This window comes from Pleurodeles waltl, chromosome 3_1 (assembly GCF_031143425.1).
Source record: "Pleurodeles waltl isolate 20211129_DDA chromosome 3_1, aPleWal1.hap1.20221129, whole genome shotgun sequence".
NCBI lineage: Eukaryota > Metazoa > Chordata > Amphibia > Caudata > Salamandridae > Pleurodeles > Pleurodeles waltl.
In genome coordinates, this window is record NC_090440.1 from 611753974 (window position 1) to 611778178 (window position 24205).

A 24205-nucleotide genomic window follows, 5' to 3' on the forward strand; every position below is an offset into this window, starting at 1 on the left:
GTGGGGTACAAGACTTTGCATTTGCTGGACTACTCAGCCAATACCTGATCACACGACAAATTCCAAAATTGTCATTAGAAATTCATTTTTGCAATTTAAAATTTTTCTAAATTCTTAAAAGTCCTGCTAGGGCCTTGTGTGTTAAGTCCCTGTTTAGCATTGTCTTTTAGAGTTTAAAAGTTTGTTAAAAGTTTGAAATTAGATTCTAGAAACAGTTTTAGATTCTTTAAAAAGTCTTCCAACTTTTAGCAAAATAATGTCTGATACAGAGATGAATGTGGTGGAACTCGACACCACACCTTACCTCCATCTTAAGATGAGGGAGCTAAGGTCTCTCTGTAATATCAAAAAAATAACCATTGGCTCCAGACCTACCAAAATTCAGCTCCAGGAGCTGTTGGCAGAGTTTGAAAAAGCCAACCCCTCTGATGATGACCTCACAGAGGAAGAAATTAGTGACTTGGAGGGCAATTCCCCCCTTCCAGTCCTAAATAGGGAGACCAGGGCCTCTCAAGCCCTGTCTCCAAAAATGATAGTCAGAAATGTTGCTTCCCTCACAGGAGGGTCCAGCATTTCTGAAATCACTGAGGATGCTCTCAGTGAAGATGACCCCCTGTTAGCCAGGATGGTCAAAAGATTGGCTTTGGAAAAGCAGCTCCTAGCCATAGAAAGGGAAAGAAAAGAGATGGGCCTAGGTCCCATCGATGGTGGCAGCAACTTAAATAGGGTCAGAGATTCTCCTGACATCCTAAAAATCCCCAAAGGGATTGTAACAAAATATGAAGCTGGTGATGACATCACCAAATGGTTCACAGCTTTTGAGAGGGCTTGTGTAACCAGAAAAGTGAACAGATCTCACTGGGGTGCTCTCCTTTGGGAAATGTTCACTGGAAAGTGTAGGGATAGACTCCTCACACTCTCTGGAAAAGATGCAGAATCTTATGACCTCATGAAGGGTACCCTGATTGAGGGCTTTGGATTCTCCACTGAGGAGTATAGAATTAGATTCAGGGGGGCTCAAAAATCCTCGAGCCAGACCTGGGTTGATTTTGTAGACTACTCAGTAAAAACACTGGATGGTTGGTTAACTGGAAATGAAGTGTGTGACTATGTTGGGCTTTATAATTTGTTTATGAAAGAACACATTTTAAGTAACTGCTTCAATGAAAAGTTGCATCAGTATCTGGTCGACCTAGGTCCAATTTCTCCCCAAGAATTGGGAAAGAAGGCAGACCACTGGGTCAAGTCTAGGGTAACCAAAACTTCCACTGGGGGTGACCAAAAGAAAGGGGTTACAAAAACTCCCCAGGAGAAAGTGGGTGACACTAGAAACAAAGAAAAAGAGTCCTCTGTAGGCCCCCAAAAACCAGAACAGGTGGGTGGGCCCCAAGACACAACCCAAAACAAAGGTGGGTACCAGGGTAAGAACTGGGATGCCACTAAGGCATGGTGCCACAACTGTAAACAGTCTGGGCACCACACCAAGGACACTTCTTGTCCCAAAAACAAACCCCAGAACAAAATTCCAGGGGTAACCAGTGTAGCCATGGGAGATGACTCCTCAGATGAGGAGGTCTTCCTAGCCTTCAACTGGAAACAGGGCCCAACAGGTGAGTTGGAGATTCCAGAGGGAAGTAGACACTTCCACCACCTACTGGTGAATGGAATCCCAACCACTGCCCTGAGAGACACTTGTGCCAGTCACACTATTGTGCATGACAGGCTGGTGCTCTCAAACCAGTACATCCCAGGTGAGACTGCCAGGGTAAGAGTTAGCCTAGACAGGGTCACTAAGAGGCCTGTGGCTTTAGTGCCCATAGAAGTGGGTGGCACTCTTAGCTGGAGAAGGGTAGTAGTCAGTACAGACCTCCCCCTTGATTGTCTCCTTGGAAATGACTACCCAGAGGTTAGTCAGAGCCCAAGAGAGAAACTGGTTCAGTGCCAGTCCTCTCCCAAGGATTCTGGAAGTCCTGCCTCTGCAGTAAATGCAAGCAGGCCCCAGAAGAAGAAGAAAAGAAAACAGAGTAGGAAGGGTGGACAACCTTTAGCCAAGGTTACAGCAAGCCAAGGAGATTCTGCTCCAGTAGGGGAGAACTCCAAAAATGGCCCTGATAAAGTCCAACCTGACCCACAAGAAGTCCTGGCTAGTCAGGCAACTGTTAAACCTGAGTGGGTGGCTCCTCAGCTAACAGAAGAAAGAGTGGAAGAAGGGTGTTTACTACAAGATGTGGTAACCCCCCACTCCAATACAGCAGACAGGCAACCTGAACCCAAAGAAGCCTGTAACTTAGCCCCTTCCCTTTTAGGTGAAGAGCTAAAGGTGTGGTTCTGGGCACTGACAGCTGTCAGTGGCCTCTGCTGGGTGTTAGCCTTTATGGCTGCACTATCCTTAGCATGGTGGTCTGACCCCATGCCAAATAGCAAGTTAGGCCCCCTGACCCTATTGGTCATGGTGGGGTTACTCCAGCTCTGGGTAACCTCTCTGGGTAAGCTAGGGGTGACCCTGGCCAAGATAAGGTTAGCAGAGGTGGACACCTCTAAGACCAAAATAGAAAGAATGGGTGGAGACATTGAAGAGGCAGACAAGAGGCAATTCAGACTAGGTCCTATCACTGTGGAAGTGGGTCAGTTCCCCAAAGGGAATGACCTGAACAGAAGGATGTAAGGCAGAGTAGGCCCTGCAACTAACCAGCCTATTTCTCCTACTCTTCCTCGCCTGACAGACTAGGAAGACTCTCCCAGCTTGGGCTGAGTCTCCTGGCCTGTGGGCTGGGGGGGGGCTTGTGTAAAGAAATGGCTCCCTGTTGCAGTTACCCCCCACTTTTTGCCTGATACTGATGCTGACTTGACTGAGAAGTGTGCTGGGACCCTGCTAACCAGGCCCCAGCACCAGTGTTCCTTCACCTAAAATGTACCATTGTATCCACAATTGGCACACCCTGGCATTCAGATAAGTCCCTTGTAACTGGTACTTCTAGTACCAAGGGCCCTGATGCCAAGAAAGGTCTCTAAGGGCTGCAGCATGTCTTATGCCACCCTAGAGACCCCTCACTCAGCACAGACACACTGCTTACAAGCCTGTGTGTGCTAGTGAGAACAAAATGAGTAAGTCGACATGGCACTCCCCTCAGGGTGCCATGCCAGCCTCTCACTGCCTCTGCAGTATAGGTAAGACACCCCTCTAGCAGGCCTTACAGCCCTAAGGCAGGGTGCACTATACCATAGGTGAGGGTACCAGTGCATGAGCACTGTGCCCCTACAGTGTCTAAACAAAACCTTAGACATTGTAAGTGCAGGGTAGCCATAAGAGTATATGGTCTGGGAGTCTGTTTTACACGAACTCCACAGCACCATAATGGCTACACTGAAAACTGGGAAGTTTGGTATCAAACTTCTCAGCACAATAAATGCACACTGAAGCCAGTGTACATTTTATTGTAAAATACACCACAGAGGGCACCTTAGAGGTGCCCCCTGAAACTTAACCAACTATCTGTGTAGGCTGACTGGTTCCAGCAGCCTGCCACACTAGAGACATGTTGCTGGCCCCATGGGGAGAGTGCCTTTGTCACTCTGAGGCCAGTAACAAAGCCTGCACTGGGTGGAGATGCTAACACCTCCCCCAGGCAGGAGCTGTGACACCTGGCGGTGAGCCTCAAAGGCTCACCCCTTTGTCACAGCCCAGCAGGGCACTCCAGCTTAGTGGAGTTGCCCGCCCCCTCCGGCCACGGCCCCCACTTTTGGCGGCAAGGCTGGAGGGAACAAAGAAAGCAACAAGGAGGAGTCAATGGCCAGTCAGGACAGCCCCTAAGGTGTCCTGAGCTGAAGTGACTCTAACTTTTAGAAATCCTCCATCTTGCAGATGGAGGATTCCCCCAATAGGGTTAGGATTGTGACCCCCTCCCCTTGGGAGGAGGCACAAAGAGGGTGTACCCACCCTCAGGGCTAGTAGCCATTGGCTACTAACCCCCCAGACCTAAACACGCCCTTAAATTTAGTATTTAAGGGCTACCCTGAACCCTAGAAAATTAGATTCCTGCAACTACAAGAAGAAGGACTGCCCAGCTGAAAACCCCTGCAGAGGAAGACCAGAAGACGACAACTGCCTTGGCTCCAGAAACTCACCGGCCTGTCTCCTGCCTTCCAAAGATCCTGCTCCAGCGACGCCTTCCAAAGGGACCAGCGACCTCGACATCCTCTGAGGACTGCCCCTGCTTCGAAAAGACAAGAAACTCCCGAGGACAGCGGACCTGCTCCAAGAAAGGCTGCAACTTTGTTTCCAGCAGCTTTGAAAGAACCCTGCAAGCTCCCCGCAAGAAGCGTGAGACTTGCAACACTGCACCCGGCGACCCCGACTCGGCTGGTGGCGATCCAACACCTCAGGAGGGACCCCAGGACTACTCTAAGACTGTGAGTACAAAAACCTGTCCCCCCCTGAGCCCCCACAGCGCCGCCTGCAGAGGGAATCCCGAGGCTTCCCCTGACCGCGACTCTTTGAATCCTAAGTCCCGATACCTGGGAGAGACCCTGCACCCGCAGCCCCCAGGACCTGAAGGACCGGACTTTCACTGGAGGAGTGACCCCCAGGAGTCCCTCTCCCTTGCCCAAGTGGAGGTTTCCCCGAGGAACCCCCCCCCTTGCCTGCCTGCAGCGCTGAAGAGATCCCGAGATCTCTCATAGACTAACATTGCGAACCCGACGCTTGTTTCTACACTGCACCCGGCCGCCCCCGCGCCGCTGAGGGTGAAATTTCTGTGTGGGCTTGTGTCCCCCCCGGTGCCCTACAAAACCCCTCTGGTCTGCCCTCCGAAGACGCGGGTACTTACCTGCAAGCAGACCGGAACCGGGGCACCCCCTTCTCTCCATTCTAGCCTATGCGTTTTGGGCACCACTTTGAACTCTGCACCTGACCGGCCCTGAGCTGCTGGTGTGGTAACTTTGGGGTTGCTCTGAACCCCCAACGGTGGGCTACCTTGGACCAAGAACTGAACCCTGTAAGTGTCTTACTTACCTGGTAAAACTAACAAAAACTTACCTCCCCCAGGAACTGTGAAAATTGCACTAAGTGTCCACTTTTAAAACAGCTATTTGTCAATAACTTGAAAAGTATACATGCAATTTTTATGATTTGAAGTTCCTAAAGTACTTACCTGCAATACCTTTCGAATAAGATATTACATGTAGAATTTGAACCTGTGGTTCTTAAAATAAACTAAGAAAAGATATTTTTCTATACAAAAACCTATTGGCTGGATTTGTCTCTGAGTGTGTGTACCTCATTTATTGTCTATGTGTATGTACAACAAATGCTTAACACTACTCCTTGGATAAGCCTACTGCTCGACCACACTACCACAAAATAGAGCATTAGTATTATCTATTTTTACCACTATTTTACCTCTAAGGGGAACCCTTGGACTCTGTGCATGCTATTCCTTACTTTGAAATAGCACATACAGAGCCAACTTCCTACACACAACTACTAAATGCAGCACATCATCAGAGTGCAAATGGTGTGTGATGCAAACCTGTGTATACTGATTTGCAGTGCTAGGTCTTTAGGGTCAAACCACAATGCCATGATCCTGAGGAAGAGCAACAACAGTCATACTAAGGTGACATATCACCCTCATTGTACTTGATTGCTAGGAGAGGAGCAGACAAATACATACTTCATCAAGTGTATGTTACATTACAGATGCTGTAGTCCAAATTCAATAAATGTCATCAGTACAGTTAGGAAGTTTTTAGCCCCTATGGTAACAAATGACATTGGTTGCTCTTCACATTGATGACGATTCTCAGCCAACTCAACTTTTTAAAACACTACATGTACCACCACTGCAATGTGTCTGTTGCAGTACACATATTGCACTATGCAAGTACTGATCATACCAATGCGGTCCTCCCCTGCAGGTGATGCTGGATATGCCCTTATGCCTTAGCTGATGATACTTATTTGGGAACCCAGCAATGTCCACAAGGAAGCATATAACCAAGCACACTGGTGGACCAGGAATACAACAAAACTTGCCTTTAATCTCCTAAAAGGGAGACTTAGCTGCCTTCTTTGTGCTAAAATTGCAAAACCTTACACAGCTAATAAGGTGTACTACATTGTAGTAATATGTGTTTTGCTCTGTAAAATTGCCATCAAGAGATGCATACCAATGCATGAGCAAATTGTGGAAGGGAAAACAACACAGATTGAGATGACCCTTGGTAATAACAACAACAACAAAGAGAACTGAATAGGACATAAAATAACATCCAGTACACTGTCATCATGCATTTTGTGAAAGTGAATACATGCATCATACTGACATACATTCATGGCCGGGCTGTTCCTCAAACTAATGTGGCAGGTGGAAAAAGTGAATTGTCATGGTAGCTGGCTCACTAGACTATATTGGTTCAATGGAAACCTCACTCATCACAACAGATATGTCATGATTTGTATCCACCAATGCTATGTTATGGGAAGACGTTGTTTCTGTAGGCCATTCATCTTTTCATCATTGTTATAAATTGAGGTGGTAGGTCTGCAATTGGTAATGGGGTGGTGAGCGCTGTAATGTTACTCAATGTTTTTTTTTTTTTACATTTTGGTGAACGTGTTTGCCAGACGTTGCTCACTACACACACATTTACTTGGTTGATTTTACAATTCTGTGACTGGCACTCACTTTCACAATGCAGATGCATATGAACATCCACGCCATCATTGCTCCTCTCATGTCTCTTATGTTGGGGTTCTCCAAACGCTAGGCCTCCACTGATGTCTTCATTCTGGACATGTTGACGATGGTCATATTTTTTCTTTCCATGGCTTGAGGTGGAACTTCACTGACACAAGTAGGAATGCTTATGTGCTTGGCAACAAGTTTACATATCTATTGCTTCTAGGTTTGGGTCCTTTTTGACTTCATAAATGTCACATAACCATATTGATTGGGCACGGATTTTGTCTGTTATTTCCTTCCAAAGGCGGCTTTGTGTGTTCAGTGGGGCCTTTAGCCTGAGAAGGTCCATTCAATGGTCATGATGTTTTGCCACCGCCATACATGCCAACATTTTCACACTGGGAAGTGGGGAAAAAAAAAAGTAAAAAATTGAGAGAATGTATTTTCCATGTAGGCTTATACTGATTTTTTAAACTTTACTTCTGACCCTCCATGTTGGCAGATTTTGGCAGGTTATTGTGATGATCGACCTATATCAGGGATGGCAATAGAGTCTGTTTGTTCTTTTTCAAGGTACTTTTGCCACTCAAAATCACTTCTTTTATGCTCTGTCACGCGAAGGTGCTTCTGATGTGTTTTGGGAGAGTTCTTGGGGCATTGTATATGCTGCACAAACTTTTTCTGTCCTCTTAGGGCTATATGTCTCACTCCAGTGCCTGAAAATGGGCACTTCCTGGTGTACAGCGCATTGAGTATTGTATTGTTACAAATATTTCTAGAGCACACGTTCACCGATCTGTTTGATGGCGCGAAGGTAACTGAAACCTAGCATGCAACAAATTGTTAGTCATATGCCAGTCCAAAGAACCACGGCTTTAAGGCAGTATAACAGGAGGTAAACCTAATTTCCAGAGGAAGAGCATTCCAGATGAGGGGAGCCACTACCGCAAACCTGGAGCCACAGAGTGTCTTTCTTTTAAAAGAAGAGATGGTGAGAAGGTTAGCATGTGAAGACTCAGGTTGCCCATAGGGATATTATTTTGTATATGGGCAAAGACAAACGTGGGGCTGCGAGTCTGAAGTGATTTAAAAATGAAGTACACTGCCTTAAAGATGGAAAGCTGTTCTACGGCAGCCAGTGTAAGTTCCTCAGTAGGGGGGTGATGTGACAGTTACAAGTTGATGGAACAACAGACTAGCTGCTTGATTTTGAACCCGTTGGAGTCTGCGGTTTAGGCACTTAGGAAGACCCAGATACAGGGAATTACCATAATCTAGCCTAGAAAGGACCAGTGCAATGACAATTTGCATAAGAGCCTCAAAGGAGAGAAGTTTGCAGATCTTTCTGATTTTCCTGAGTTGTAAAAAGCATGAAGAAGTGACCACCGCTAACTGAGGTTTCATGGTCAGATTGGCATTCATCAGAACTCCAAGGCTCTTCACTGATTCATTGGGCAAAGGGGGAGAGCCCATAGTTGCTGGGGAAAATATAGGCGTCCAAAATACAGATTTATTCTTGGCAATCTCCGTCTTATCAGAATTGAGTTTAAGATGATTTTCATTCATCCTGTCACAAATAAATAACACTGTGTTTTGGAAGGGGGTTACAAATTCCGGGGAGTTATTAATGGTGAAGGTCAATTGCAAGTCATCTGCGTAGTTGTAAACCTTGACCTTCCTTTGATTCAAGGAATGCACCAGCGGACAAATGTATAAATTGAAAAGGTGGGTGGGAGGGGACAATGAGGATCCTTGAGGGACATCACAAGATAGACTGACCTTGAAAGAGCAGAAGGTGGAGGGAGAGCCTGACCGCTTGTGAACGGTCATTCAAAAAGGACGACCACGTGTAGTGCTGTACCCTGGAGGCCTGCGGCTTCGACCCGGTCGATCAGAATATCATGCTCGACTGTGTCAAAAGCCGCTGAGAGATAACGACGCACTAGATGGGTGTTATCGCAATCAGCTGCCTCGCGAAGGTCGTCCACCACCGAGAGAATCACTGCCTCAGTGGAATGGGCACGTCAAAAGCCCGCTTGATGGAGGTCAAGGAAGTTTGTTGACTCCACTAATGCACAGATGCAATTGGCTACATGATCCTCAACTACCTTAGCCAAGTAGGGAAGCAGAGATATCGGGCAATAGTTCAGAATGTCAGGATTGTAGCCAGCTTTCTATAATAGAGGGATCACAATCACCTCCTTAAAAAAGCTGGGGACCTGGCCACGACTCAAGGAATGTTGAGAAAGGCTATAGCTGAATCAATGAAGCAAGAAAAAAACTTTTTTTTAGGCCCCCGGGGTATAGGAGGGGTCATTTGGAGAACCTGATTTTACCTTAATCAGGAGGTCCTGGAGGCACGCTTTGCGGATAGCAAGCAGAACAGACATTATGGCTGAGGTGCAATCTGACGTAGAAGTTATTGCCACGGTAGTACTAGGAGGAATATTGGCTCTAATATTAATGATCTTTTCAATGAAAAAAAAAATCAGGGCCTAACATAACATAACACGTTTAAGCTAAATCACATTTGCTATCCATTATAAATAGTCCGTAGAAATAATCAATGGGAAAGCTCGTTCCTAGATTTAAACTATATCAACCTATTAACGTAGCTCCCTCTGTTAGTATTTCAATATGGACGCCACGTTACCGAATTTCTGCTCTGAGTCCACGGGAAGCTTGCATTAAAGAGTACGAAATATAGACATAGAAAAGATACTACGACCGTGCCGAAACCATGGAAACCAACCAGGAAGGGCCCACTGAAAGCCTCCAACTCTCCTGCGGCGGTGTACAGATAGGAACCACGTAGACGTCACAAACCAAAACGAAACTCACACCATAACCTGTGCTTTAAATCCTCGCGAAAGAAATAAGGGGGGGCGGTAAGGAAGCGCAGTAGAAACCTATGACGTTTAGAGCTAGGACATGACCCGGAAGGAGTTAGGCGGGCGCTTCCTGAGAACATCACGCCAGCGCGCCCCGGCCTCCTTGCTGCTTTGCAGGATTTGTTGTTCACCCCCAGTTGACAGGAAATCGGAATTCTGAGTGAAAGTGAGACCCTGTTACAAGGGGCGTTTGACCCCGACTCCCCATTTTAACCTACGGTTGACTGAATCTGGATTAGTCCGGGGAAGGTGTATCGAACGGATTCTTGGTGAGTACGGGTTAGTGGTGTCATACGAGCACTAGTGTACCATAGTTTCCTTTCGTAAAAAACGACTGTTTCTTCACAGTTTTGTATGATGTCGGGAGTCGGATTGCTCCACTTATATTTTAAGTCGAGCTGAACTGAGACGGTGAATGAGATGCATTTTTAAGTATCATAGGTAACTCACCTACCATACTCTTTACGGGCTAGTGGACACTCTTTATTAAATGCTGCTGGTTTAAGCATGATATTGTAAACACTGCCTCAGTTTAAGGAGTCATTGCTATGAGTCTCGAGTACGGCAATGCTTTGTATTTGGACTCACCTGTGAAACCGAAACGTTGTGTTGTCCCAGAAATTAAGCGTTTTCACTATTGCCATTTGAGGCGGTGTCATTGATTTGGACTCGGCTTTTATGGCCAGAGGCAGAGTGCGCCTCATCTTCTGAATTTCGTAGCAACTCGCAATGCTGCTGAAATGTATTTGCCCCTTTCAAAAGACAGTAATATCAAAGGAGTGAACGGTTCCAATTTTTGAAACTCACTTCTAGGGCTACTGGGCCGTGAAGTGAAAATGGGCAAGATCGGCAACGGACTTAAAACTGCTGCTCAGGAAACATAATATTTAGCTACATTGCAGAGTATTGGCTTTAGCTACCTTACTTGAGCAGCTCCCATCACCTGCACCTATCAACAGTCCTTGGCATAGCCAATAGGTCTCGCTTATGCCAGAGCTATTGCCTTTGCCAATTTGTTTGAGCTATGTTGTACTCCAGCGTGGCTGCTGTTCAGCATGGCTAAAAGTTACTGGTGTAGAGGAGAAAGATGTGGAGTGTTGTAGAGTGAAATGGTGAAGAATTTGGTAATGTTGTAGAGTGAAGAATTGGAGGGGCATAGTGAGGAGTTGTGTAGGGTGGCGTGGAGTGCAGTGGTATTGAATTGAGCAGCGTACAACGCAGCATCTCAAAATGGAGTGGCATAGATTTAAGTGGAATGGCACAGAGTGGTGCAGAGTGGAATGGCGTAGAGTTGAGTGATGCAGTGGTGCAGAGTAGCATACAGTGGTGCAGAGTGGAGTATAGGGCTGTAGAGTGGAATAGTGCAGAATAGAGTGGCATATAAGTCAGTGGTGAAGAGTGCAGATTAGAGTGTAGACAGGTGGGGTGTCCGAGTGCAGGGGTGTAGAGTGAAATAAAGTGGTGTAGAGCGCAGTGGCATAGAGTACAGTGATGTGGCGTGAAGTAGAGTGGTGCAAGGTAGAGTGCAGTTGCCCATAGTGGCATAGAGTATAATGACATAGAGTAAAGTAGTGTAGAGTACAGTGGTGAAGAGAACATTAGAATGGCGTACAGTGGATTGGTGTAGAGTGCAGGTATGTAAGCAGAGTGTTACAGAATAAAGTGTATTGGCATAGTGTGCAGGGGTGTAGAGTACAGTGGCATAAAGTGGAGTTGTGCAGAGTAGATTGTTGTGGCCTGGACTGGAGTGGCATAGAGTGCAGAGGCATAGAATGATACAAGGTAGAGTAGAGAGAGAGTGTGAGGTAGCGTAGAGTGGAGTGTTGCAGAGTCCAGTGACATGGACTGGTGTAGTGGAGTGTTGCACAGTATAGTACAGTGGTGCAGAGTGAAGTGGTTAACAGTGGAGTATTCATGGTGTGGCGGCAAACAGCCATTACAGACAACACATTTTCAATTGAAATGACCATTAAAATTACAGTCATGCAGGTTCGCTATTAAAACTATGCAGTGCACAGACAAAAAGGTGTGAAAATTGCATCACCTAGTGTAGTGATTTGTTTTGATTATATTAAAGTATTTGTTTCCAACACACTTCAGAAATAACAAAAATTGTGCTTTATTTGTGTTCTTAATTCTGATATCTTCAGAAATACGAATTCTGTTCATTTACATGTTATTTGCTAGAAAAAACCTTTTTACTACCCCCAGTATCCAGGAAGATTCCCATAAATCCTCTTACATTGAAGTTAGAGTGAGAAAAGTTAGCAAGCACCCTGGGAAATACAGCTCCTATACATGCTGTAAATTGCTTTGTCACCTTGTGCCCTAGGTCTTGATGCACTGTATCAAGAGCTAAAATAAATAGTGGCATGTGGAAATTGTTTTGTTTTCAAAGACATTTCTTTATGCCTGCTGCACTCAGGAGAAAGCTGACATTGCTGTCCTTTGCTAAAGAAAAAAATGAGTTGTGTGGAATTCTGTTGGTGTTATGCTTACACTGTTGTGTTTTTCCTAAGTTGCTGACAGATTTATCATGGAGGCCCAGTGCTACAATTGTGGGATTTTGTCAGTTATATGGTTACGAGAAATATTTGTAGGTGGGCTGTAGATCGGCAGATTTCCTAATTGTTTGTTGCACATACAATCATGGGTGGGTCAATTTTGAAAAGTTTGTTGCTCAATTAAAGTACTGTTTTGGTTTCCTAGGGTGCTCAGGCAGTCACCTGCTGTCGCATGGATTGAAATAAGGGTTTGTTTATATGGACTGAAGAAATTACGTTTTTATATTGCATTTCATTATGACAATGAAGTAGCATCAGTAATCAAGCAATAACACACAAGCAGGTCAGTGGGATGAATAAATATATTTAATGCCTCTAAGACTCGATAGTACAGTTTGCACCAAGGAATTTTGCACAGTGATATCATGCTGTACATTAAAATATCATCTAATTGCTAAGACTCCCTTGACATCTTTGTAGTTCAAATCTTTTTTTATTAATTTTGTCTGGTAACAAAAGCTATCACCTACATCTAAAGGCATGTGAGACATAACATTAGGAGAACAGGGTGTGAAGGTAAGGGGGTAAAGAGGGTGGGGAAGAAAGGGATAGGATATCTGGCGATTTTAACCCAGCAAGTGTGGACCCTCTCACCAAATTTCACTGTACCACAGTATATTTCGTGTAGGCGTACAGGATCCTACAGTGCATCATACCCACTGTGATCATTTTTTTGTCGTGTTGGTCAAGCATAGCTTGCCCCATGTAAGCCGGAGTCCTCTCAAGTGAAGAGGAAAGTGAGTTCACAAAAGTCTTGTTCCAAAATTGTATGCATGGGCCCTACATTTTATCAAATTGAGGCAACTTGTTTTCCAGGAAAATTGTAAGCTTTTCCATCTTTATGATCTTCCACAGTTTATGTATCCAGTCCGCTTGGGACAGCAGTGTGTCTGTGCTCCATTTGGCTGTGATGAATTGTTTAGCCACACACAAGGCCGTTGCTATTGCTTTGCCTTTGTTAGAGTGTAGGTCAGAGCGTTGGGAAGTCTGAGGAGGACATATCTGGGAAGACATGGGATGTCTGTTTCAAAATTGACACCTCTCAGCACTTCCTTCCAGTACTGCTTGCGTTTGGGACAGCACCAGAAGAGCAGAGTCAATGTGCCTGTGTATCCGCAGTTGTACCAACAGCCATCTGAACTGTTAGGTTTCCATTTCACTATTGTAGCAATAGTACAGTAGCTTAAGCATTACTTCTTTTCCTTAGGCACCGAAGGAAGAAGTGCATGTTTTATGGAGGATGTCAGTCCATTCCTTGGGGGTGAAGTGGTGGTCCAGCTCTGCTTCCCACCACCTCTGGAACAGGGATTTAATGGATTCTGAAGCCTTGTTAAAGAACTGGGAGATGTCCTAGGGTAGGCCTATCTCCTATTTTCTGGTGCTCAACCATTTCTCAAATTCCATGAATTGTTTGCTGGTGTGGGGTTGGATCGAAAGTTGGGGAACCTAGTGCTTGATGGTGATGTAATGCCAGGGCTCTTCTGCCAGGAATCTTTGCTTGGATTGATGGTGGGAAAAGTCCACGCGCCCAGTGTGATAGAGATCACCAATTCTTTGCAGTTGGCCTCTTGTCAGTTATGGAAGTTTGGGCTTGATAATGCTGGTGGGAAAGTTGGTTTTAGATGATGGACGTGAGCGGGGAAGATTGGTGGACAGGCTCTTGGTGACAGTGACCCTGTCCCATGCTCAACTGATGCTTACATAACAGGTGATCTGTAGACTCCTGGGGGGTCAGTGATTTTCGGGGAGCTGGGAAGCTTTCCAGATATGAATCCCTGCTATGGCTTGGTAAATGAAGCACCAGTGTTTCTCCATAAGGTGTCTATTCCATTTCACAATGAACCACAGTTGAGTGACGAGGAAGAAGTGGTTTAGATGGGTGAAGCACAAGCCTCCCTTTACGGATAATTAGGCCTTTGTCACCTTGTGCGGTTTCTTACCTTCCCAAACAAAGCCTCAGTCACAAACTGTAGTTCGTCTGTTAGATGGGAGGAGGTGGTTGTGGTGGGAGGGTCTGCATTGTATAGAGTATTTTGGTGAGGAGGGTTATTTTCAAAGCAGCTATTCTGCCTGGCCATGCAAGGCCTTCTGATCTCTAGGACTGCAGAGCTGAGCGCGCACGTAGTTACCTTCCACTATTTTCTCTGGGGAGAAATACATTTTTAGCCCCAGGTAGGGTACCCATTGGGTCGCCCAGAGAATGGGGTAGTGGTGGTCCTGCTGAGCTTTATCTTCCTTTGGGACAGTAAGGTTGAGAGCCTGAATTTTCAGGATATTTACTTTGAAACTGGATTCCCCACCAAACACCTTCAGTTCCTGTAGGAGAGCTGGTAACAAGGGTAAAAAGTTATTACATCATCTGCATACAGGACTATTTTGTGCTCCTGATGGCTTACGGTAAGACCTTTTGATCTGCAGACCAACCCATATTCACTCAGCCAATGGCTCCATTTGTAGGGCAAAGAGAAGCAAGAATCTGTTGTGCATATCCCTGGTTACTGCAAAGCCCTGTGAGGGTAGGATGTTGACATTCACCCTGGCTATGGGGCTAGAGTAGCTTCACAGTACCCATGTTTAGAATCTCATGCTGAGACTCCCCCCTGTCTAGTAGTTGCCTCAGGAAAGGCCAGTGCATGCAAACAAATGCCTTCACTGTGTCACTGCTGGAACTCGGGAGCAACTAGCCTTATCAGTTTGGTGTAATGTTCATTTAGTGTTACTGCCACAACCCCTTTCTGGTATGAATTCCGACTGATCCGGACCCATGAGGCCTTGGATTCATGGGTTGAGCAGCAGGAATTTCTTTGTAGAGCTTGTTGTCAATATCTAGCAGGAATATTGGTTGGTAGTAAGACCATAACTTGGGATCCTTCCCAGCTTTCGGGAACGCTGTGATCATCACTTTATGCTTTGGTTCTGTGAGTTGCCGCTTCCCCAAAGGAGTTATAAAAGGAGGCGAGGATAGGTTCTAGTTGGGTGCTAAATACTCTATAGATGCCAGGGGTGAACCCATCCTTCCCTGGAGCCTTGCCAGGTAGGAACTGGGCAGTGGTCTCATCTATATGGATGTTAGCCTCCAACACAAGTGCCTCCGGTGCTGGGTAATGTGTGGTGTGAGCCTCGAAGAGAGATGCATTGACCTCTTGAAGTTCCACCTTCTCTGCTGCTTGAAGGTTGACCTAGAAATGTTCAAATGCTTGTGCTATATCGAGGGCCATTGGAATTATGTCATTGTGCGGCTGCAGCAATTTTGGTATAATTATAGAGTTGCCGCATTTGCCACATAATCATCTGCCGATAATCTGTAAATTAAAAAAAAAAAAAAAGTTTGTAGCTCAAACAGTTAAAAAGTAGAAATAACTTTGCAAAGCTAGGCTGGTCATCATTTGGTTGCTTATTGCTATATTTGGGTGTTAAACAGCTACTAATAAGGTGCAACCTGTGCCCATATGGTGTTACTAAGTTTAAAAATGATGAAATAATCAAGTAGTAGTACTACAAAATGTGCAGCATTATGCAGCATAGTTTGCCTTTTTTGCTGCATAATTAAGCAACCCTGCTGCATAATTTGGCCCTCTCCTGACGCATAATTCAAGTGGCCCTGGCTATTTATGCATCATTGTTGGTTCTGCGGCCCTCTCTTGTTGGGATTTCAGTGAGCCTTCCCTTGTGGATCTTGGCCCTCAATCTGTAGGCACTCAATCAGTTAAGGAATTTGTAGAGCGCACTACTCACCCATGAGGGTCTCAAGGCACTGAGGGGAGGGGGGCTGCTACTGCTTGAACAGTAAAGTGTTGAGAAGTCTCCGGAAGGTAAGGAAGTCCTTGGTCTGACGCAGGTGGGTGGGAAGAGTGTTTCTAAGTCTTGGTGGCGAGGTGCGAGAATGATCTGCCGCCGGTTGTAGTTGTGCGGATGTGTGGGGCGGTTGCGAGGTCGGGCGAAGCGGAGCTGTCGGGTCGGGTCAGGGTGTAGAAGGAGAGCCGTCTGTTGAGGTATTCTGGTCCGGTGTTGTGCAGTGCCTTTTGAGCGTGGGTAAGGAGTTTGAAGGTGGTTCTCTTCACTGACTGGAGCCAGTGCAGGGGTGTAAGGAAATGGCTCCCTGTTGCAGTTACCCCCCACTTTTTGCCTGATACGGATGCCGACTTGACTGAGAAGTGTGCTGAGATGCTGCTAACCAGGCCCAAGCACCAGTTTCCACATTTGGCACACCCCTGGCACACAGATAGGTCCCTTGTAAAAGGTACCAGTGGTACCAAGGGCCCTGTGACCACAGAAGGTCTCTAAGGGCTGCAGCATGTGTTGTGCCACCCTTAGTGACCCCTCACCTAAAACATGCACACTGCCATTGCAGATTGTGTGTGTTGGTGGGGAGTAAAAGGCAAAGTCGAAATGGCACCCCCCTCAGGGTGCCATGCACACAAAATACTGCCTGCGGCATAGGTAAGTCACCCCTCCAGCAGGCCTTACAGCCCTAAGGCAGGGTGCACTATACCACAGGTGAGGGCATAGCTGCATGAGCAATATGCCCCTACAGTGTCTAAGTCCATTCTTAGACATTGTAAGTACAGTGTGGCCATATTAAGTATATGTTCTGGGAGTTTGTCAAAAACGAACTCCACAGCTCTATAATGGCTACACTGAATACTGGGAAGTTTGGTATCAAACTTCTCAGAATAATAAACCCACACTGATGCCAGTGTTGGATTTATAAAAAAAATGCACACAGAGGGCATCCTTCAGTGCAGGACTGACTGGTCTGTGCCAGCCTGCTGCTGAGAGACGAGTTTCTGACCCCCTGGGATGAGAGCCTTTGTGCTCTCTTAGGCCAGAAACAAAGCCTCCACTGGGTGCAGATGCTTAACACCTCCCCCTGCAGGAACTGTAACACCTAGCAGTGAGCCTCAAAGGCTCAAGCTTTGTGTTACAATGCCCCAGGGCACTCCAGCTAGTGGAGATGCCCGCCCCCTGGACACAGCCCCCACTTTTGGCAGCAAGTCCAGGGGAGATAATGAAAAAAACAACGAGGAGTCACCCACCAGTCAGGACAGCCCCTAAGGTGTCCTGAGCTGAGGTGACCTCTGCCTTTAGAAATCCTCCATCTTGATTTTGGAGGATTCCCCCAACAGGAATAGGGATGTGCCCCCCTCCGGGAGGAGGCACAAAGAGGGTGTAGCTACCCTCAAGGACAGTAGCCATTGGCTACTGCCATCCCAGACCTAAACACACCCCTAAATTCAGTATTTAGGGGCATCCCAGAACCTAGGAAACTAGATTCCTGCAACCTAAAGAAAGAAGAAGGACTGCTGACCTACAAGCCTGAAGAGAAGGAGGAAGATGACAACTGATTTGGCCCCAGCCCTACCGGCCTGTGTCCAACTTCGAAAACCTGCTCCAGCGACGCATCCGACAGGGACCAGCGACCTCTGAAGCCTCAGAGGACAGGACCAAGAAACTCCAGTGAACAGCGGCCCTGTTCAAAATCAGCTACTTCTTTGCAACAAAGAAGCAACTTCCAAAGACTTCACGTTTCCCGCCGGAAGCGTGAGACTCTACACTCTGCACCGCCGCCCCCAGCTCGACCTGCAGAAAACCAACACCTCAGGGAGGACTCCCCAGCAACTGCGAGCCAGTGAGTAACCAGAGACGACCTCCCTGAGCCCCCACAGCGACGCCTGCAGAGGGAATCCAGAGGCTCCCTCTGACCGCGACTGCCTGTAACAAGGGACCCGACACCTGGAACCAACACTGCACCCGCAGCCCCCAGGACCTGAAGGAACCGAACTTCAACGCAGGAGTGACCCCCAGGCGACCCTCTGCCTTGCCCAGGTGGTGGCTGTCCCGAGAAGCCCCCCCTGTGCCTGCCTGCACCGCTAGAGTGACCCCCGGGTCCCTCCATGGAAACCTATACAAAACCTGATGCCTGCTTTGCACACTGCACCCGGCCGCCCCTTTGCCGCTGAGGGTATGTTTTGTGTGCCTACTTGTGCCCCCCCAGTACTCTACAAAACCCCCCTGGTCTGCCCCGAGGACGCAGGTACTTACCTGCTGGCAGACTGGAACCGGAGCACCCCTGTTCTCCATAGGCGTCTGTGTTTTGGGCACCTCTTTGACCTCTGCACCTGACCGGCCCTGAGCTGCTGGTGTGGTAACTCTGGGGTTGCCTTGAACCCCCAACGGTGGGCTGCCTATGCCCCAGGACTGAGACTTGTAAGTGTTTTACTTACCTCCTAATCTAACCTTTACTTTACCACCCCCAGGAACTGTTGATTTTTGCACTGTGTCTACTTTGAAAATAGCTTATTTTTGCAAAGACTGTACATGATATTGTTTTCATTCAAAGTTCCTAAAGTATCTAAGTGAAGTCCCTTACATTTAAAGTATTAACTGTAAATCTTGAACCTGTGGCTCTTAAAATAAACTAAGGAAATATATTTTTCAATATAAAAACCTGTTGGCCTGGAGTAAGTCTTTGTGTGTTCCTTATTTATTGCCTGTGTGTGTACAGCAAATGCTTAACACTACCATCTGATAAGCCTACTGCTCGATCACACTACCACAAAATAGAGCATTAGAATTATCTACTTTTGCCACTATCTTACCTCTAAGGGGAACCCTTGGACTCTGTGCACGCTATTTCTTACTTTGAAATGGTATATACAGAGCCAACTTCCTACATTGGTGGATCAGCTGTGGGGTCTGAGACTTTGCATTTGCTGGACTACTCAGCCAATACGTGATCACACGGCTTAATTCCAAAAATTGTCATTAGAAACTGATTTGTGCAATTTGAGCTATTTTTCTAAAATTTTAAAAGTCCTGCTAGGGCCTTGTGTAAGTTCCGGTTAGCATTTCTTTTAGAGTTTAAAAGTTTGGATTAAGTTCTAGAGATAGTTTTAGATTCTTAAAAAGTATCCCAACTTCTAGCAAAGTAATGTCTAGCACAGAAGAGATGGTGGTGGAACTCAACCTAACCCCTTACCTGTATCTAAGGATGTCAAAGTTAAGGATTCTGTAAATTAAAAAAGATAAAAACTGGGTCCAAACCTATCAAAGTACAGCTCCAGGAGCTTTTGGGAGAGTTCATAAGGGACCACCCCTCTGAGGATAATCCTTCAGATGAGGAAATTAGTGAACAGGAGGATGAACCCCCCGCCCCCCCCCCACTCCTGTCCTAAATAGGGAAAACAGGGTCCCTCAAACCCTGACTCCTCAAATCCTAGTCAGGGAGACTGGTTCTTCCATAGGGGAGTCCAGTGCCTCCTGAAAACATTGAGGGCAGCCTCAATGAAGATGATCTCCTGTTAGCCAGGATGGCCAAAAGATTGGCTTTGGAGAAACAGCTCCTAGCTATAGAAAGGGAAAGAAAAGAGATGGTTTTAGCTCCCGTCAATGGTGGCAGCAACTTAAATAGGGTCATGGAGAATACTGACATCCTAAAAATCCCCCAAGGGATTGTAAAAAAATATAAAGATGGTGATGACATCACCAAATGGTTCACAGCTTTTGAGGGGGCTTGTGCAACCAGAAAAGTAAACAGATCTCACTGGGGAGCTCTCCTTTGGGAAATGTTCACTGGAAAGTATAGGGATAGAGTCCTCACACTCTCTGGTAAAGATGCAGAATCCTATGTCCTCATGAAGGCTACCCTGATTGAGGGCTTTGGATTCTCCCCTGAGGAGTACAGGATTAGGTTCAGGGGCGCTCCAAAATCCTCGAGCCAGACCTGGGTTGATTTTGTAGACTACTCAGTGAAAACACTGGATGGTTGGGTAACTGGAAATGCATGACTATGTTGGGCTTTATAGTTTGTTTATGAAAGAACACATTTTAAGTAACTGCTTCAATGAAAAGTTGCATCAGTATCCGGTAGACCTAGGTCCAATTTCTCCCCAAGAATTGGGAAAGAAGGCAGACCACTGGGTCAAGACTAGGGTAACCAAAACTTCCACTCGGGGTGACCAAAAGAAAGTGGTTACAAAGCCTCCCCAGGAGAAAGTGGGTGACACTAGAAATAAAGAAAAATAGTCCTCTGTAGGCCCCCAAAAACCAGACCAGGTGGGTGGGCCCCAAGACACAACCCAAAACAAAGGTGGGTACCAGGGGAAGTACTGGGATGCCACTAAGGCATGGTTCCAAAACTGTAAACAGGCAGGGCACCACACCAAGGACACTTCTTGTCCCAAAAACAAACCCCCTAACAAAGTCCCAGGGGTGACCAGTGTAGCGATTGGGGAAGACTCCTCAGTCGAGGAGGTCTTCATAGCCTTCAACTGGAAAAAGGGCCCAACGGGTGAGTTGGAGATTCCAGAGGGAAGTAGACACTTCTACCACCTACTGGTGAATGGAATCCCAGCCACTGCCCTGAGACACACTTGTGCTAGTCATACTATTGTGCATGACAGGCTGGTGTTCTCAAACCAGTACATCCTAGGTGAGACTGGCAGAGTAAGCGTTAGCCCAGACAGGGTCACTGTTAGGCCTGTGGCTTTTGTGCCCATAGAAGTGGGTGGGACTTTTAGCTTGAGAAGGTGGTAGTCAGTACAGACCTCTCACTTGATTGTCTCCTTGGAAATGACTATCCAGAGGTTAGTCAGAGCCCAAGAGAGGAACTGGTTCAGTGCCAGTCCTCTCCCAAGGATTCTGGAGGTGCTGCCCCTGCAGTTACTGCAAGTAGGCCCCAGAAGAAAAAGAAAACAAAACAGTGTAGGAAAGGTGGACAACCTTTAGCCAAGGTTCCAGCAAGCCAAGGAGATTCTGTTCCAGTAGGGGAGAACTCCAAAAATGGCACTGGTAAAGTCCAACCTGACCCACAAAAAGTCCTGACTAGTCAGGCAACTGTTAAACCTGAGTGTGTGGCTCCTCAGTTAACAGAAGAAAGAGTGGAAGAAGGGTGTTTACTAGAAGATGTAGTAACCCCCCACTCTAACACAGCAGACAGGCACCCTGAACCCAAAGAAGCCTGTAACGTAGCTTCTTCACTTGTAGGTGAAGAGCTAAAGGTGTGGTTCTGGCCACTGACAGCTGTCAGTGGCCTCTGCTGGGTGTTAGCCTTTTTTGAGTGTGTGTTCCTCATTTATTGCCTATGTGTGTACAACAAATGCTTAACACTACCCTCTGATAAGCCTACTGCTCGACCACACTACCACAAAATAGAGCATTACAATTATCTGCTTTTGCTACTATCTTAACTCTAAGGGGAACCCTTGGATTCTGTGCACACTATTTCTTACTTTGAAATAGTATATACAGAGCCAACTTCCTACAAGGGGTCGCAGGTGGCCTGTGATGCGGCAGTGGCAGAGATGTCCTGGATGAGGCATGCAGATGCGTTGCAGCCTTTTCTGGAGTTTGGCCATGGTTCCTGTGTAGAGGGCATTGCCGTAGTCCAGTTTGCTGCTTACGAGGGCTTGGGTGACTGTTCTTCTAGTTTCCATGGTGATCCATTTATAGATCTTTTGGAGCATGCGGAGGGTGTTGAAGCAGGAGGAGGTGATGGCGTTGACTTCCTGGGTCATGGATAATGAGAAGTCCAGGATGAATCCTTGGTTGTGTGCATGGTCGGTGGGAGTCAGAGCGGATCTGATTGTGGCAGGCCAACAGGAGTCATCCCATACGTAGGGGGTGGAGCCAAAGATGAGGACCTCAGTCTTCTCAGAATTGAGTTTGAGGCAGCTGTTCTTCATCCATTCGGCGATGGCCTTCCTTCCATTGTGGAGGTTGGTCTTGGCAGTGTCGTTGGTGAGGGAGAGGATCAGCTGGGTGTCGTCGGCATATGAGATGATGTTGAGGTTGTGAAATCGGGCGATGTTAGCGAGCGTAGCCATGTAGATGTGGAAGAGGGTCAGGCTGAGGGACGAACGCGGGGGTACGCCGCAGATGATTTTGGTGGCTTCAGAGCGGAATGGAGGGACGCTTACTCTGAGTTCTGCCAGTGAGAAAGGAGGTGATCCAGTCTAGGGCTCTGTCGCAAATTTCTGCATTGCTGACGTGTGCTGAGAGTGTGGTGGCAGACGATGTCGAACGCGGCTGAGAGGTCCAGGAGGATGGGGGCTGCAGTTTCGCAACCGTCCAGTATGGTTCTGATGTCGTCGATGGCGATGAGAACTGTTTCGGTGCTGTGGTTGCTGTGGAATCCGGATTGGGAAGGGTTCAGAGTGTTGTTTTCCTCGAGGAAGTGGGTCAGTTGTCTGTTGACAGCCTTCTCTATGACTTTTGCCAGCAAGAGGAGCAGGGAGATGGGCCGGAAGTTCTTGAGGTCCTTTGTGTTCCCCTTGGGTTTCTTGAGGAGGGCGTTGATCTCTGCATGTTTCCAGCTCTCCGGGAAGGTGGTGGAATCGAAGGGGGCAAGGAGTTGCCCTGCCGTATTGCCCCCTGCATAATATTTCTGTTTAGTGCAGATTAGGGCAGACTCTGTTGGGGCAAATTTCTGTTTAGTTCAGATTAGGGCAAACTCAGCCCTGTCCTAATCTAGGATTTTGAGCTGCTTCCAGATGAGGGCCAATTGTCTTTGCATACTGTGTGTGTACCACTTTCTTTGTGTACCTCTTCTAAGATTCTCATTTGTCCTAGGTCAGAATGTATGTTTCTTTTAGCCTTGTTAAGTCTTGCAGAGAGTGGTAGTAGTGCCTCTCTGATTACTCCCTTCAGTGTTTTCCATAACCGAGAGATGTGGGTGTTGTTTATTTGAAGGATGCGTTAGACCATCCTCCATGAGTTTCTTCAAGCTAGATTCATACATTATTTTGTTGTGGAGTCACTATGTCCTATTGGGAGCGGCTGTCCCCGGTGTTTGGAAGGAGCTCATAATGGGAGTGTGATTGGATAGTGCTGGATCACCTATATCTGCCCGGGTGGTGGCTGCTTGGAGATGTGGAGATAATAGAATGGAATCAATCTGAGCGTATGTCTGGTGAGAGGCAAAGAAAACGGTATAGCTCCCAGAGGCAGTGTTCCAGGTGCACCAAATATCCTTCAGGTGTATGTCATTTAACCATCGCAGGCCTTCTGGTGTGAAAGTCCATGACTGACCTGTTTTTTGCGCTGATCTATCTAGGGATGTATTTGGAACAATATTGAAGTCCCTACTCACTATGAAATCGGTGTCTTTAGAGGAAGTGAAGAGCCCTAGCGCAGTGGTTCCCATCCTGTGGGCCAGAGAGCCCCGGTGGTCCATGACTACTTAGGAAAGTATGTAAATAAAGTGGCTATATGTAGAATTGACAATTTTAAAACGTACTGTAAATGTCAAGGAGTTTGAAATTGAAGGCTAAAAATTAAATTAGTATTCTCAGATTGATTCGTGGGAGCAGTGCAGGTGCATTGTAGGAAGCTGGCTCTGTATATACTATATCAAAATGAGATATAGTGGGCACAGAGTCAAGGGGTTCCCCAGAGGCCTGACGGAAGCAATAATAGATAATACTAATGCTCTATTTGTGCTAGTGTGGTCGAGCAGTTGGGCTTATCAGAGGGTAGCGTTAAGCATTTGTTGTACACACACTCAATGGCTTAACTCCAGACCAATAGGATTTTATATAGAAAAGTACCTTAGTTACTTTATAACTAGAACCACAAGACTCTGCTCAGAAGTAAATAATGTTGCAGGGAAGTACTTATCATAGACATCAATGTAACTTTGTTTCACTTTAGTCAAGTACACAGTTTTTAAGAAAACGGAGAATATCTATTTTAAAAGTGGACACTGCATTTTCAGAACAGTTCGTGGGGGGTGAAAGTAAGGTACAGTTTTAGAGGTAAGTACAAGACTTACAGCTTCATTCTCCGGGTTATAGGTAGTCCACCGTTGGGGAGGTTCATGTCAACTCCAAACACCCACCACCAGCAACACGGGGCCGGCCGGGGGCAGAGGTCAAAGTTGGCGATTTTTATGTGGGCTCCTATGGAGACAGGGGGTACTCCGGTTACGGTCTGCTTCTGGGTAAGTACCAGTGTTGTCGGAAGGCAGACCAGGGAGGTTTAGAGGAGCACTGGAGGGGCCCCAAGTAGGCACCAAACATGCAGCACTAGGGCAGCCGGGTACAGGGTGTCGGGTTCCCAATGGAACTCT

General features: G+C 46.7%; 1 protein-coding gene and 1 long non-coding RNA gene across 5 annotated transcripts in view; one reads left to right on the forward strand and one right to left on the reverse strand.

Annotated features, from left to right (window-relative positions):
• Positions 1 to 9619, reverse strand: part of LOC138284373 (uncharacterized) — a 72808-nt gene extending 63189 nt beyond the window's left edge. Inside the window, exons 1-2 of one of the 2 annotated variants that reach the window (XR_011201387.1) lie at positions 9525 to 9619; positions 6687 to 7081 (exon numbers count right to left, since the gene is read on the reverse strand). This is a non-coding gene — a long non-coding RNA (uncharacterized lncRNA). The other variant, XR_011201386.1, reaches the window with a different exon arrangement.
• A 61-nt stretch (positions 9620 to 9680) lies between these two features.
• Positions 9681 to 24205, forward strand: part of PHRF1 (PHD and ring finger domains 1) — a 606102-nt gene continuing 591577 nt past the window's right edge. For all 3 annotated transcript variants that reach the window (XM_069223077.1, XM_069223079.1, XM_069223078.1), the window contains exon 1: positions 9681 to 9843. The gene's annotated coding sequence lies outside the window, so the exon portion shown is untranslated. The remainder of the gene's footprint in view (positions 9844 to 24205) is intronic.